The sequence below is a fragment of the Rhincodon typus genome, chromosome 35, assembly GCF_021869965.1.
Source record: "Rhincodon typus isolate 14 chromosome 35, sRhiTyp1.1, whole genome shotgun sequence".
Taxonomy (NCBI): domain Eukaryota; kingdom Metazoa; phylum Chordata; class Chondrichthyes; order Orectolobiformes; family Rhincodontidae; genus Rhincodon; species Rhincodon typus.
Window position 1 is genome coordinate 22,805,651 of NC_063366.1, and position 13,624 is coordinate 22,819,274.

Consider the following 13,624-nt stretch of genomic DNA (forward strand, 5'->3'; position numbering starts at 1 on the left):
GGAGGTCATGTTGTGGTTGTGCAGTGCATTGGTTAGGCCACTTTTGGAATACTGTGTTAATTCTGCTTTCCTCCCCACGCCCCCACACCCCCACCCCACTGTTACAGAAAACATGTTGTTAAACTTGAAAGGGTTCAGAAAATATTTGCAAGGATGTTGCCAGGGTTAAAGGGTTTGAGCTATAGGAAGGGGGTGAATAGGTGGGACTATTTTCCCTGGAGTGTTGGGGACTGAAGGGTGATGTTTATAGACATTTATAAAATCATGAGGGGCATAGATAGAATGAATAGACAAGGTCTTTTTTCCAAAGGTCGGGGAGTCCAAAGTTGGAGAGCATTGGTTCAAGGTGAGAAGGGAAAAATTTAAAAGGGACCTAAGGGGCAACTTCTTCATGCAGAGTGTGGTGCATGTAAGGAATGAGCTGCCAGAGGAAGTGTTGGAGGCAGAGACAATTACAACATTTAAAAGGCATCTAGATCAGCATATGAATAGGAAGGGTTTATACAGATATGGGCCAAATGCTGGCAATGCGACTAGATTTATTGAGGATATCTCATCATTGCAGATGAGTTGTACCGAAGGACCAGTTTCCGTGCTGTACATCTCTATGACTCTAATTGGTTCCAAGGTCATTAAGAAGATTGTGAATTTTTGGGGAGAAGCCGCTGGACCTGTGAAGAGGAAGGAGCTATCCTTTACCTTTAAAAAGAAACACCTCAAGCCTAGAGAAAACCAATTTATTTCTTCTGATCAGTTCCTGGAACCTGTGGCTTTTAACTAATTAGATTAAGGCTTTAGAAGTGGGAACTGTCACCCAGTGTTTCTTGCCGCAAGGGAAATTACCTGGAGAAAGAAGATCAAAGAGAAACAAGCTCCTGATAATGCAAAAGGATCACCTCAGTGAACAGAAACTTTTGAACTGCCTTCCCAGTCTTTCTCTCTGCCAATTACACCCATGTTTTTCATGTATGTTTTGTGTGTTTGTGTGTGTGTGTGTGTGTGTAGGCGGAGTTTCATCAGGGTGTTTGGGTTTTAACTGACAAAGTTTCTGTTGACAGTTCATAACTATTAATCTGTAACCTATCTACTTGCATTGCCAGAATTCCAATTACCGTTTAGTTGTAATAAAATTTCTTTTCTTTCATTCACCAGCTATGTATGTCACTGGCTCGACAAGCATTTATTGTCCATCCTTACTTGGACGTTACCAGTCTCTGTGGATATTTATCAGTGATTCCCAGTGTTAATGGAATATCCCCAGTTGCTGTGGGTATTTATTGGTGATTATCTGTGTTATTAGGATTTTCCCAGTTCCCCTTAGCAGTTACCTGTGATTATTAGTGCTATTGGGAATTTGCCTTTCCCAGTCAGTAGTTATCAGTGATTATTGGCATTATTGAAGCTTTCCTCCCTGTTTCCTTGAACATGGCGGAGTGCTGACTCCTACAGAGAGAGTCAACTGATTGTTTATCGACTGCTGAAAGACAATTTTTCAATAAGCTGATAAGATGGTGTGAGGGTGGAGGGCCTGAGAATATTGTGTTTGTTAGAGGAAACTAATTCACGCTTAGCATTGGCTAAAATCCTCATCGTCATTAATTGTTATCGTTCTGCTGCAGGTTTTCAGAGAGTTTGTGTTTTCGTCCCTGGTACTAAAGTCTGGATTGAAGAAAGGATAGAGTTTCTCAATGATTGTCCTGGTGTTATTGTAGATAAGGGACTTGTTATCTGAAATGTAAAAGGACACATCCCTTCCCTCATATTCCAGGAAGACTCAAAATTTTCTTGAATGCAAACACAGCTCTAAGTATTTCCATGAATTCTCACAAGCCCAGAACTCATTCCCAGTTCTCAATGCAAATGCACAGTATCCATTACTTGGATTTAGAGTGATTTGCCCTTTTCTGTCAACAGATTTCTTTGCCACACCCATATCCCACTCACTCTGTTTTCCCACCTTTACCTCCCAGGAATGTTTCCCTGATGTAAATTCCTCTGATCCCAGGACACAGGCACCGGGATCAAACCTCTTTGGATTGTTGGTTAGCTGATTCCATTTCCCACTGTATGTCACAGTACTTAGATCCTTCAGACAAGAAAAGGTAAAGATTGGCTGTGTTATGTTCCAAAGTAATTGCTGCAGGGAATAAATGGAGACAAATGAATGTTATTAGCTACTCCCCCTAGAACTTTCAAAATCAGTGGTGATTGGCAAATTTGGCATTGAACCGGAACTAAAAATTCATAAGCTGAGAAAAATTTTAAGCAGCAAGCAGGCAAGATGGAACCCTAGTTGTGAGTGTTAACTGGTGACCAGGTTCTGAATAAGACTGAGGAAGCCCATGACTAAGTGAAACTATGACAGGCTGTTGGGAGAGACAGAGACAGTACCCAAGGATGCCTCAGTGTAATCGGTCAGAATTAGCAACACACTGCAGGGAGACAGTGAAGAGAAGAGGTACAGCTCCCAAGAGAAAACAGTCGCTGTGGGTAAAAATGACATCATTATAGCTAAGGCCAGATGTAGACTGAGTATCTTAAAATCAAAGAAATGTGAAAAAGATGTATGCTTCTTATAAATTATGAAAGCAGCTGCCGCCAAGGCACAGTGGGGAAAGACCACCACGTAATGTCATTTTGCCAAAGCAAAGCGGGGGTCCATTCAGTAACCGGACCCTGCTGATGCCTCAGCTAAAGGCCAAGAAGTTGATTGTAAATATAAAGAAAGACGAATGCCAATGTTTGTTTTATTCGCTGTAAGTAATGACAGTATAGATTGGAATGACTACATTAGCTATGTATATACATAAAGATTTCCTTCTATGAATAAAGCATATTTTTTCAATTAAAAAAATGAAAGTTAAAATCAGGCTGTTTTCCTTTTCTCAATTTATTTTTAACTATATGTAATGGGTGTATGGCATGCACAAAATACAATCACTAAAAGTTGTAGTTTTGTTACTGGAAGTTGGAATTTTAATTGAATGAACTTTCAATGAATCAAAGGTTCTTATAGGATTTACGTTACATTCAGAGTTGGAGTTCATCAGAGACTTTTGCCTGGAAATAAAAGATGTAAAGTTTGGAAATATTGTACCATACCTGTACAGCAAAGTGCATTCCACAATAATTTTCAAAAGAGAATGCATAATTAAGTATTAAAGAAATACAATGCAGTATACTCCCATACAAAAATAATTGGGAGGTAATACACTCCCTTGTGGTTTTGATCAATCATGTTACAACTGGTAGCTAATGTTAATCAGGTTAAAAATCACACGACACCAGGTTATAGTCCAACAGCTTTATTTAAAAACACAAGCTCAGCTCCTTCCTCAGGCGTGGTGTGAGATAGAGGGTATAAGGCACAGAATTTGTAAACGGAAAGGTAACAACCCTAAAACTAGCTGCCTCTTGTTGAATCTTTAATCATTTAGGAAGGAAAGTACTGATTAAAATGCAAACTCCTGATTCCTATCAAGTCATTGTCCCGAGATAATTAAAGGTTTTATTAATGTATAGAAGAGGTGACGTCTCAGGTCAGACAGTACAAGACAGTGTGACGTCTTGCTTAGATCTGTTTATGTTTTTAACTGGGATCAGGGTTTTTTTTTGAGCAAAACAGAATGTATCTGCAACTACACAAATAGTGTGTGTGTGTGTATCTGTGTGTGTCTGTGTGTGTGTCTGTGTCTGTCTAAGTGTGCGAGTGTGTTTGTGCGAGTGTGTTTGTGTGGGAGTGTGTGTGTGTATGTGTGCATCCCCCATGACGATGCCATCGGTGCAACAGCTCAATACCAACAACTGCCAATTTCCAGACACCATCCTGAAACTCATCCGCTTCATCTTTGACTGCAAAGTCTTTACCTTTGACAACCGATTCTTGATTCTGACACATGGAATAACCATGGGGACCAAATTTGCATCCCAATATACCAACATTTTCATGCACAAGTTCGAACATGACTTCTTTGCTATGTAGGACCTCCAACAAACTCCATGCATCAGATACATTGACGACATTTTCTTCCTTTTGTCTCAGGGCGAGGAATTGCTGAAACAACTAAATAGTGATACCAATAGGTTTATCCCACCATCAGACTTACCATGGACTACTCTTTAGGATCAATCTCATTCGTGGACATACACATCTCCATCAAGGATGGACACCTTAGTACCTCACTCTCCCGCAAGCCCATGGATAACCTCGTGATGCTGCACTTCTCTAGCTTCCACTCGAAGCATATTTTAAAAAGCAAAATTAGTTTTCAGAAGATTAGCAATAATATATTATCATAATTTGAGGATTGATTAATGAAAAAGGAGGAAGAAAGGGTCATTTTCGGGGTTGCAGGTAACAATTAGGGTCCCACATGAATCAGTGATTATATGAAAGTGATTTGCAATCAGCAATATAGTGATGATTTTGGTGGAGAGACTAAGGAACATGCTGATGTTATAAACTTATGTAGAAGGGTAAACTATGAGGAGGGAATGAATTCAATGCAAAGTGATAAAGGAAGGTTAAGTCACTGGGAAAGAATGTAACAGCTGGAATCTAATGAGGAGAAATTCAAAGGTATACACTTTGGTAAGAGTAATAGAAAAGAGATCTTTTTTAAAATTGTAAGGTCTTGTCAAATGTTGATAGCCTGTGGATCCTGGATGTCGCTGTATATTAATTACAGAAGGTTAACATATGGTTATAATAATAACCTATGTTTACATAGTGCCTTTATCATGCCCAAGACACTTTGCGGGACCATAATAAAACAAAGAATTACCACTGAGCCAGTTGAGAGAATACCTAGTCATAATCAACTTGGTCAAACAGCTGGGTATTAAGGAGTGTCTGAAAGGAGAAATGTCAGTCAGAGAGGCTGAGAGGTGCAGGGATGGAATTCCAAAGTTTGAGGCATTGACAATCGAAGGCTTGGCCACAAGTGGTGGTGCAATTAGTAATTGGGAATGCCCAATGATCCAAGAATTGGAGGGGCACGCATATGTTTAAGGATTACGTGACTGGAGGAAGTTGGGTGGTGCAGGTGCAGACCGAAGAAAATCGAGGGATTTGAAAATCAAGATATTGCTCGACTGAGAGTCAATGTAGCTTAGTGAGTGTAGTGGAGTAATGATAGTGGAACTGGACTTGCAGCAGAGTTGCGAATTGTTTCAAGTTACAGTTGGTAGAATGTGGGAGACTTGCCAGGGTCATAGGGGATTAATCAATAATCAATCATAAGAAAACCGTTAATGGAAGTTTCAGCAGAAATAAGCTGAGAAATTGATTGCTGCTGCAGAGGTGAAACTAGTCTAATCTAGGACTGAATCACTGAATCATGCAGAAGTGGCACTTTGACCCATTTAGTCCGTTCTGCCAAAACTAGGTGAAATCTACACTCCTCCTGCTTTCCAGCACTAGGCCCATATCCATGAATAACTCTTCAAATACTCATCTAAGTACTCCTTAAACTTTATACTAAACTTACTGGTGCCTGCCACCCAACACAGGCCTCTTCCACCACCCAAGTCCCCAACCCTCCCCGCCAATGTGCCCGCTACCATTGACCAAGTGGTCATCATCGCGGCACCCGCGGATGCCACAGATCATGTCACATCTGCCAACTCCGGCCACGCCACTTCCATTACCGCAAGCCATGCCACCGCTACCACCATCCACACTGCAGATACCACTGCTTCCATCTCAGAGATCAGGAGCGCTGCCTACATCAAGGACGCCCCTGCCAATGCCACCAGCAACATCTAGGATGCCGCTCTGCCCAACACTGCTCCGCCCACTGCCCCTACAGCCACCAGCTCTACAGCCAATGCCAGCCCAAAGCCCTGCCACATCTACACCATCCCCCAGACCTCCCCCTCACTGAGGACGACTGGTCAGTCCTCAGTAAAGAACTCACCTTCATCCCCCTCCACCCAAACATCAATGAATACCACTCACGCTTGGATATCAAACAGTTTTTCTGCCGCCTCCACCTCTGCGCTTCTTTCTTTAACCACGAGTCTAACCGTCCCTCTACAGACCCGTTCTCCCGCCTCCAACACACCCCATCCTCCTGGACACCACCCCAAGGCCTCCTACCCTCCCTTGACTCCTTCAGTACGTACCCTCTGACAATGCAGCACTCCTTCAATACTGACCCTCTGATAGTGCATCACTCCCTCAGTACTGACCCTCTGACAGTGCGGCGCTTCCTCAGTACTTCCCTCTTAGTGTAGGTGTCCCTAAAGGACATTTGTGAACCCGATGGATATTTACAAAAATCGTTGATATTTGCCATGTTTAATTAGCTTTCAATGCTGGTTTTCTTTATAAATTTAAAATGTGACCTTGATGGGATTTGAACTCTGAACCAGAGCATTAGCGAAATCCCAAGATGACTTCACAAGAGACATTCCCACTGTCTCACCATTTCCCTTTCTGCTCTACGCTGGATTGAGGCAATCTGATGGGCTGAATGGCCTGACAGTGATGCAAACTCAGATATTGAACGAGATGACCAAGCCTCACCTGCATCTGCACTTGGGTGAGATCCCATCAGACTGTGCGTCATTCCTCTGGGTGGATCCTGTTCAGTCTATTTGTTCTGAGCTGGATGTGATTCTTGACTTCCAAGATTGATAAAAAAAATTCTCAGGGTCAATGCAGGAATATGGAGTTGATGTTCCAATCAGATCAGCCATGACCTTTGTCAATGGTAGAGCAGGTTTGAAGGGCCGAATGGACCTTCTGCTTTGACTATCCTGTTCGGCTGAATATTTCACAGAGGAGCACAGAGCTCTTGTTGCGTCTGGTCACCATTTATCCTTTCACCAGCATCCCATCAGTAAAAGCATGCACAGGCAGACTCTGACAAACAAACACACAGTCACACACTCAGACACAGATAAACTTACAGATACACACAAACACGCACGCAGATACACAGAGACACAGATACACATACACATACCCAGACAGAACTCACACAACTGACAGAAACAGACATAAACAAACATGCAAACACAAACACAAACAGACACACAGACAGAGACACAGATACACAGGCACAGAGACATAAATACACATACATGGACAGACATACAGGCCCAGACAGATGCACAGGCACACACACACAAGGACAGGCAGGAACACAAATGCGCATACACACATATACGCATGCACACACACAGACAGATGCTCACAAACAGACACAAGACAGTGACATAAATACATACACACACACACACACACACACAGATACACAATCTGGTTGTCATTGTGGTATCAACTGATTGTGAGACCTTGCTTTGCATAGATGGCCTTCCATATTCCTTGAAATGAGGAATCCCTGAAAGTTAATCTCCTCCAAAATTCCTCCTCCAATATCCATTTCCCCCAATGCTGATCTCCTGAATGTGGGATCCAATGTTTGTTCCCAGAGTAGATCCTCCAATATTGATCACCAACTGTGGTTCCCCTAACATTGATCTCCCCCACTGTCAATCCTTCCTTCAATGCAGATCTCACCAATAGTGATCTCTCCAATAGTGATCTCTCAAATCGTGATCTTTCTAATTCTAGATTGCTCCCACACTGTGACTGCACTGCATGATGGTCAAAAACACAAACGTACATTTATATAATGCCATCAACGACCATGGTGTTTCACATGGTGTTTTTGATCAGACACAAAGCTGGGAGAAGTTTTAAGGAATGCCTGAATGGGACGGAAGCTAAGGTATGAAGGTTCAGAGAGATGTAGGGAGGGCATTTCAGAGTTTAGAGGCAGCTGGGGGTGGTGGAGTGATTAAAATCAATGAGGTCACAGAGGGCACAAGTGGGGAAATGATGATATCTCAGAGGGTGGAGGAGATTACAAGGAGGGGGCACAGATGTGGAGGGATTGGAAAACGAGGAGGAGATTGGAAACTATGACATAACTGGGCTGGAAGCTAATGGAGATCATGGAGAAGAAGAATGAGGAGTGGGATTGAGGTGGAGGGTGGGAGTGAGTCAGGATGCAGGGCAGTGCCCTGATATCTCTGGAGATAATGGAAGGTGGGGGGTTCTGGGAGAACAGGCTGCTTGGATTTTTGTTGCAGCTGGCGGAGGGAGGGAAAGCTGGGGCGAATGCTGGGTCACAGGTGATATTCAGGCAGTGCTGCTGTGATGGAGGTGGTGAGGAGGCTGTGGGGGGGTGGGGGGTCAGGTGAGTTGGGGTCAGGCCAGGGCCATGAATAACCTGAGCTAACAGAGCTTGTTGACAGTTTAAAGAAACTGATGTGTCGTTCATTCCATCGAACACTGGATCTCTCTTGCTATCAGGCCTCAGCTTCTCTCACCCCTCATTCCTGTAGGTTGTTTTGGGAAACTGCAGACAGGGAAATTGAGAATTCCTGGAAACACTCTGCACTTCCTGTCAACAGCAACTGGGGGGAGGGGTTGGTGTGGAAAAGACAGATCTTCCATCACTACATGATAGATACACACAATACTAACATCCCTTACAGATTTAAGTTGATTTCTCCTCAAAGAACATGACTCCACTTGTGAATCTGCTCCATTCACCTTATCCCGTCCCTTCAGGGACATCTTCAGCTGCTTTCCCACTCTCCTGTCTCTGAGGCCACGACACCAGTCAGACAACAGACAGATGGTAATAAACCCGGCCTCACCACTGAGACCTGAGAGAGAATTCATCCCCAAGGACGGAGTTCGAGGCTAAGACCAATGTCCCCCACCCCCAATGATTCCCGTCACCAGCCTCTGCTCTTTCTTCCTTCTTTGTTCTGTTCTTTTTCACAAACAAACGGATCCCCCTGTGTGAGCTGAGCCGGACAAACCCGGGACTCCCCAAGTTTTTCCGAGCCTTGGGAACCCCGTCCTGGGGGCTTGCTCAGAATGGGACACATGGGCCTGGTTTTCAAGCCCAATGCTTTCAGCTCGAAAAGGTGATGCGGCATGTCCCCATCCTCCAGGACAGGAGAAGCCAGAACCAAGCCGAGCCAGGCCAGGCTCCTGTTCCCTAGATGGCACTCAGGCTTCACTGGGGATCACAGCACCAGGCTCGGATTTGACAGATCTTGGTGGGAAGTGATGAAGTGGACATGGCTCGAAGATATTTCTCAGGAACACAGGCGTTCATCTCCCTCCCCCAATGCTTTGGAGCTATTTCTGGGCCTGTTCCACCAAACAAGAACCAGACTCTGTACAGGCCTCATTTCCAATATCCTGCACAGGGACATTTGGATCCTCTCTTAGTGTTTCCTTCATGCACTGAGCCTGGCCTCTCCAATTCCCCCAGCACAGCTTGTGAATACATGGCCAGAATCCGATCTTCCTCCTGTTCCTCAGGCTCCCCAGCATTTATTTCCTCATTCCTGGCACTGCCTTGTGGGGCCCATGGGGAGAGAGGCCCATTGGGGTGGGAATAACAAGCAGCCCATTCTCTGGTCTCAGTAAATGGAGAGAGCATCCGACAGTCTTTGGTTCCTCTTTACCTTACGGGCAAAGGGAGGAAGCTTCCGTGTGGCCTGCAATGTGAGCCCACTCCACCCTCAGATTCCCAACCTATCCCCACGGCCTGACCCTCGGGTTTTCAGTGGGACAGGTGGGTCAGTCACTCACTCTGCATTATTATTCTCCTCCTGATTCTCTCGAAGCCCTAATGTCTTGTCCGGACGAGGTTCCCAGTCAGGAATCCCAGCATCATCATGGTCTTCATGGTTCTGTAATAATGCCCAAAACCTCTGCTCTAGGAGCAGGATTGGTCCCAGGAACATTGTTCTCGTCTTCAATTGAAAGGAATGCTGCATGAGATGAGGATCCGTCTGGGTCTCCTGTCCCTATTCCTCTTTCTCGGGGCTGCTGTTGCAGTTCTCTCTCCTGGGATGCGGCTCCCCCAGACGCCTCGATTTGAGCATCTACTGCCTCCATTTGGGAAAAGGATTTGGGAAGTACAGGTGTCAACATCTGGAGAGTCACCCTTGGGAGAGTCTGTCACTGCTCAGTCCCTGCCCCACTCCTGTTTGGTCCCAGTCCCACAGCACTGGATCCCAGGTTTACACAGGGACAGCCCTGATCACACTGTGAGGCTCTGGGCCTGGGGTTACTGCTTGGTGAAGCTTCATCTGATAAATGTGAACCCACTTGAGCCGCTTGGGCAGCTGGAGTGCAGACACCACAGGGCTGGCTTTGTCCACAATAGACTCTCGGCCCCTTTACAGTGGGTCAAACACTCCCACTCCAGTGTCATTTCCCACTATATTCTGATCTCCTGCAGCCCATTCCTGAATAAAGTTTTTTTTTTGCTTAAAGCCTTATGGTGGACAAATGGAATCACATCTGCAATACAGCACCTTACACTTGCATTTAAATAAAATAAAAAGTTAGGGTCGAGGCAAACTCCTCGATTATATTTTGAGGGGGTTTGGTCTGGTCTATAACAATGTAGGGAGCACAATATTTGTCACAATTCCAATGTAAATTTATCTTTGGTCACTGCCCTTTTGCGTGTCTTGGTCAGGGTGGGCACCAGTATCTGCACTGGCATTTTCATCTGGTGCCCAGTCACCACTCCTGAGGGGAAACAGCCTGTCCGTCTGGATTCTGTAGCTCAGAGCCCCATGAGTATCAGAGGGAGGACCTCATCCCACTTCAGCTCCTGAGTGAGGGCACCTCTGCTCTTGCTGCACAGAAAATTTTTCCCATTTGATGACGAACATTTACATCTATTTTATATCTCTAGCACTCCTTTACCACCATCATCACTCCCTTTGTCTTCTGCTCTGGGTACTCTCACAATCTGTTCCACACGCTCCTCCTCCCCCTCTGTCATCTACACAAAATACACCATTTCCCAGCCCCTTTCAATTTTGAAGAGAAGTCTTTCTGGAGTCGAAACGTTAACTATTCTTCTCTCTGCACGGATGCCACCAATCCAGCTGCATTCAATCTGATGCAATATCCATAATTTTCAGGGGTACCAACAATACACGAGCCCTCCACTTCCCCACTTTCAGTGAGTCCCGTTTCCACTTTAATAGTTTAATCCCAGTTGAAGAATAATCGGTGCAACATTACCATCTTCTGGCGGGGAGCGGTACTGCACGCTACTGGTAGGGCTGTACTTTCTCAACGATGATTTTATATATGGTGTAGCACTGCCACGGGGTGGCGGAAACCGGTACTGCTGTCAAATTACATTCAGGCACGTTCATCGCAAGTAAGTGGCTCTGCCTCAAAACTGAAATACTGCAGATGCTGGACATTGAAATAAAATCAAAAAAGGTTACAATTATTCAGCAGGTCTGGCAGCATCTGAGAACAGAGGAACAGAGATAGCGTTTCAGATCTGTGACCTTTTGCCAAACTGTAAGAAGATGAAAAACGTAGCCGATTTTAAGTATGACTGAGGTGGGGAAAGATGAGAACAGAAAGAGCCAAATGGGAAGGTTTGTGATCTGGTGAAATAATCCATTCCAGTGCTGCCTCCCTGTTGGATTGTGGAATGACCAACCGGTTGTCTATTGCACCATTCCCAGTGCAGTGTGTATGCCCCTCCCACGAATATATTAGCAATCAAAGTGTTAATCCCAACGAAAGGACAATCTGAAGGCCCCTTTTTTCCCCTCAGATCCTACATTTTTCCCTCTTTTAACCTCTAGGGGTCAACTCTTTTGGCACATTCAGCCTGCATCGTGGCAGAGAAGTTTCGCATCGACACATTTGCCCCAGAAGATATCGGACGAAGTCCAAGATAAAACTGGGTCCCTCCTGCTCTGTGGCAGGACAGGAAACAAACTCCTGGTTCCATTCAGTATGTGCTTCCCAACTGCTCCGTCCTGTGCTTCCCGATGTATGTCTTTTACCGCCCAGTCCACTCCAGATCCAAAACCACATAGCTGGATTTCTTTGATTTGATTTGATTTATTACAGTCACATGTAACAGTGAGAAGCTTTGTTTGTGAGCAGTACAGGCAGATCATAGCAAACAAGGACCTACAGATCATCGGGTGCTCAGACAGAGAGAGGCACAGAGGTTCCACTGCACAGTAGGTGCACCAAGCAATATCAACATTTGCAAAACCAACTTTATTTCAAGTCGGAAATTCTATTCATCAGTCTAATCACGGCAGGGAATAAGCTTTTCTTAAACATGTTGGGGCGTGCGTTCAAGCATCTTTATCTTCTGCCTGACAGAAGATGTTGTAGGAGAGCATTGCTGGGGTCTTTGATCGTGTTGGCAGCCTTTCTGTGGTAACGAGGAGTGTAAATGGAATCCATGGTTGGAAGGTTGGGAATTGCAGAAACATTCAAACAAAAACAAATGCCTTGCCTGGAAAAAAATATAGAGGGCATAGAGTACGATTTAAAATTTCTAAACTAGACGTTGAATCTGGAAGGCTGCAACATGCCTAAACCAAATTTGAGGAGCTGTCTCTTCAGTTTACAGCTTCATTGGAAGGAGTGGATTTGGAACGGGCGGAGAAGTAAAGCAATAGCACCACCAGGTGGCGGATACCGGAGATGCAGGGACAAATTTAAAATTTGATGTCCCAATGACAACCACCAGGTGGCGATGAAGGTCTATGAAAAATATTATTTGTGAAAGATGTCCTGAATCAACTTCCCCAAAAGTCATCGACAGACGTTTACTCAGAGACGAATAATCAGTGAAATCGTGATTAAGGTCCTGACATTGCTATTGAGGTAATAAATAATGTAAAGGATACAATGGAATAGCAAAACAAGCTGGAGGACGAGAATGGGATCCTGTTCTGATGAAGTGGCATCAGGTTTTAAGGGGAAAGTAAATTGGTGGGCAGCTTGTGGTTTTAAGGTTTATTGTTCCACAAGTAAGGCAAATATCAGGAAGCCTTAGTTGCAGTGGCCTAAAGTTTCCTGTTTTCGGTCTGCTTTGTTCCGTGAACAGAGGTATTACATTAGTGATGTTCCAATCTACCGGAACCTTTCCAGATCCTGGGAAAATTTGGGAAGGTTCAAAACCACTATCTCTTGCATTTAAGGCCGTGGATCCAGGATTCAAGGGAGAGGTCAAACTTCAGTTTTCTTGGTTTTCCTAGTACCCTTTCCCCAATGATTGAGATTCGTATAGTTCCTTCTCCCCAACATTCTTTTAATATTTTCAAATGTTCTGTTTGTTGCATCTTCTCTGTTGAAATAAGACACGTGCATTCTCTGCCCCTGTCATTTCCTTGTTGCTGGTGATCAATTCCCCAGACTCACCCTCCGAGGAACTTTAGTTCCTCTCACTGAACAGAGAGAGGTGACCCATTGAGATTTCGATTGGAGACAGTAAACAGTTATATTCCCCAGATGGTAACATTAGGAACATTTTAATTTTCTGATCAATGTGTAATACATTTTTGCGTAATTACAACATTTGCATGTGACACAAACTTGGAAATATTGCGAACTGAGAGGAACAGCGAGAGACTTTGAAAGAGCAGCGGTTCCCCGGCGGAGGGGACGGAAAAAGGTGGCGACTGAAATTGAATGCAGAGATACGCACTCCTTGTGTTTAAAAGGCAGATGAATTCAGTTCAGCTCCATTAGAAGCCAATCGCTAGATCGCCTTCCTGTTTAATGTGGTTCCAGCTT

General features: G+C 44.5%; 1 pseudogene; it reads right to left on the reverse strand.

Moving 5' to 3' along the window:
• Nucleotides 1-1,567: 1,567 nt before the first annotated feature.
• The window catches only part of LOC109926205, a 468,382-nt pseudogene continuing 456,325 nt past the window's right edge, over nucleotides 1,568-13,624 (reverse strand).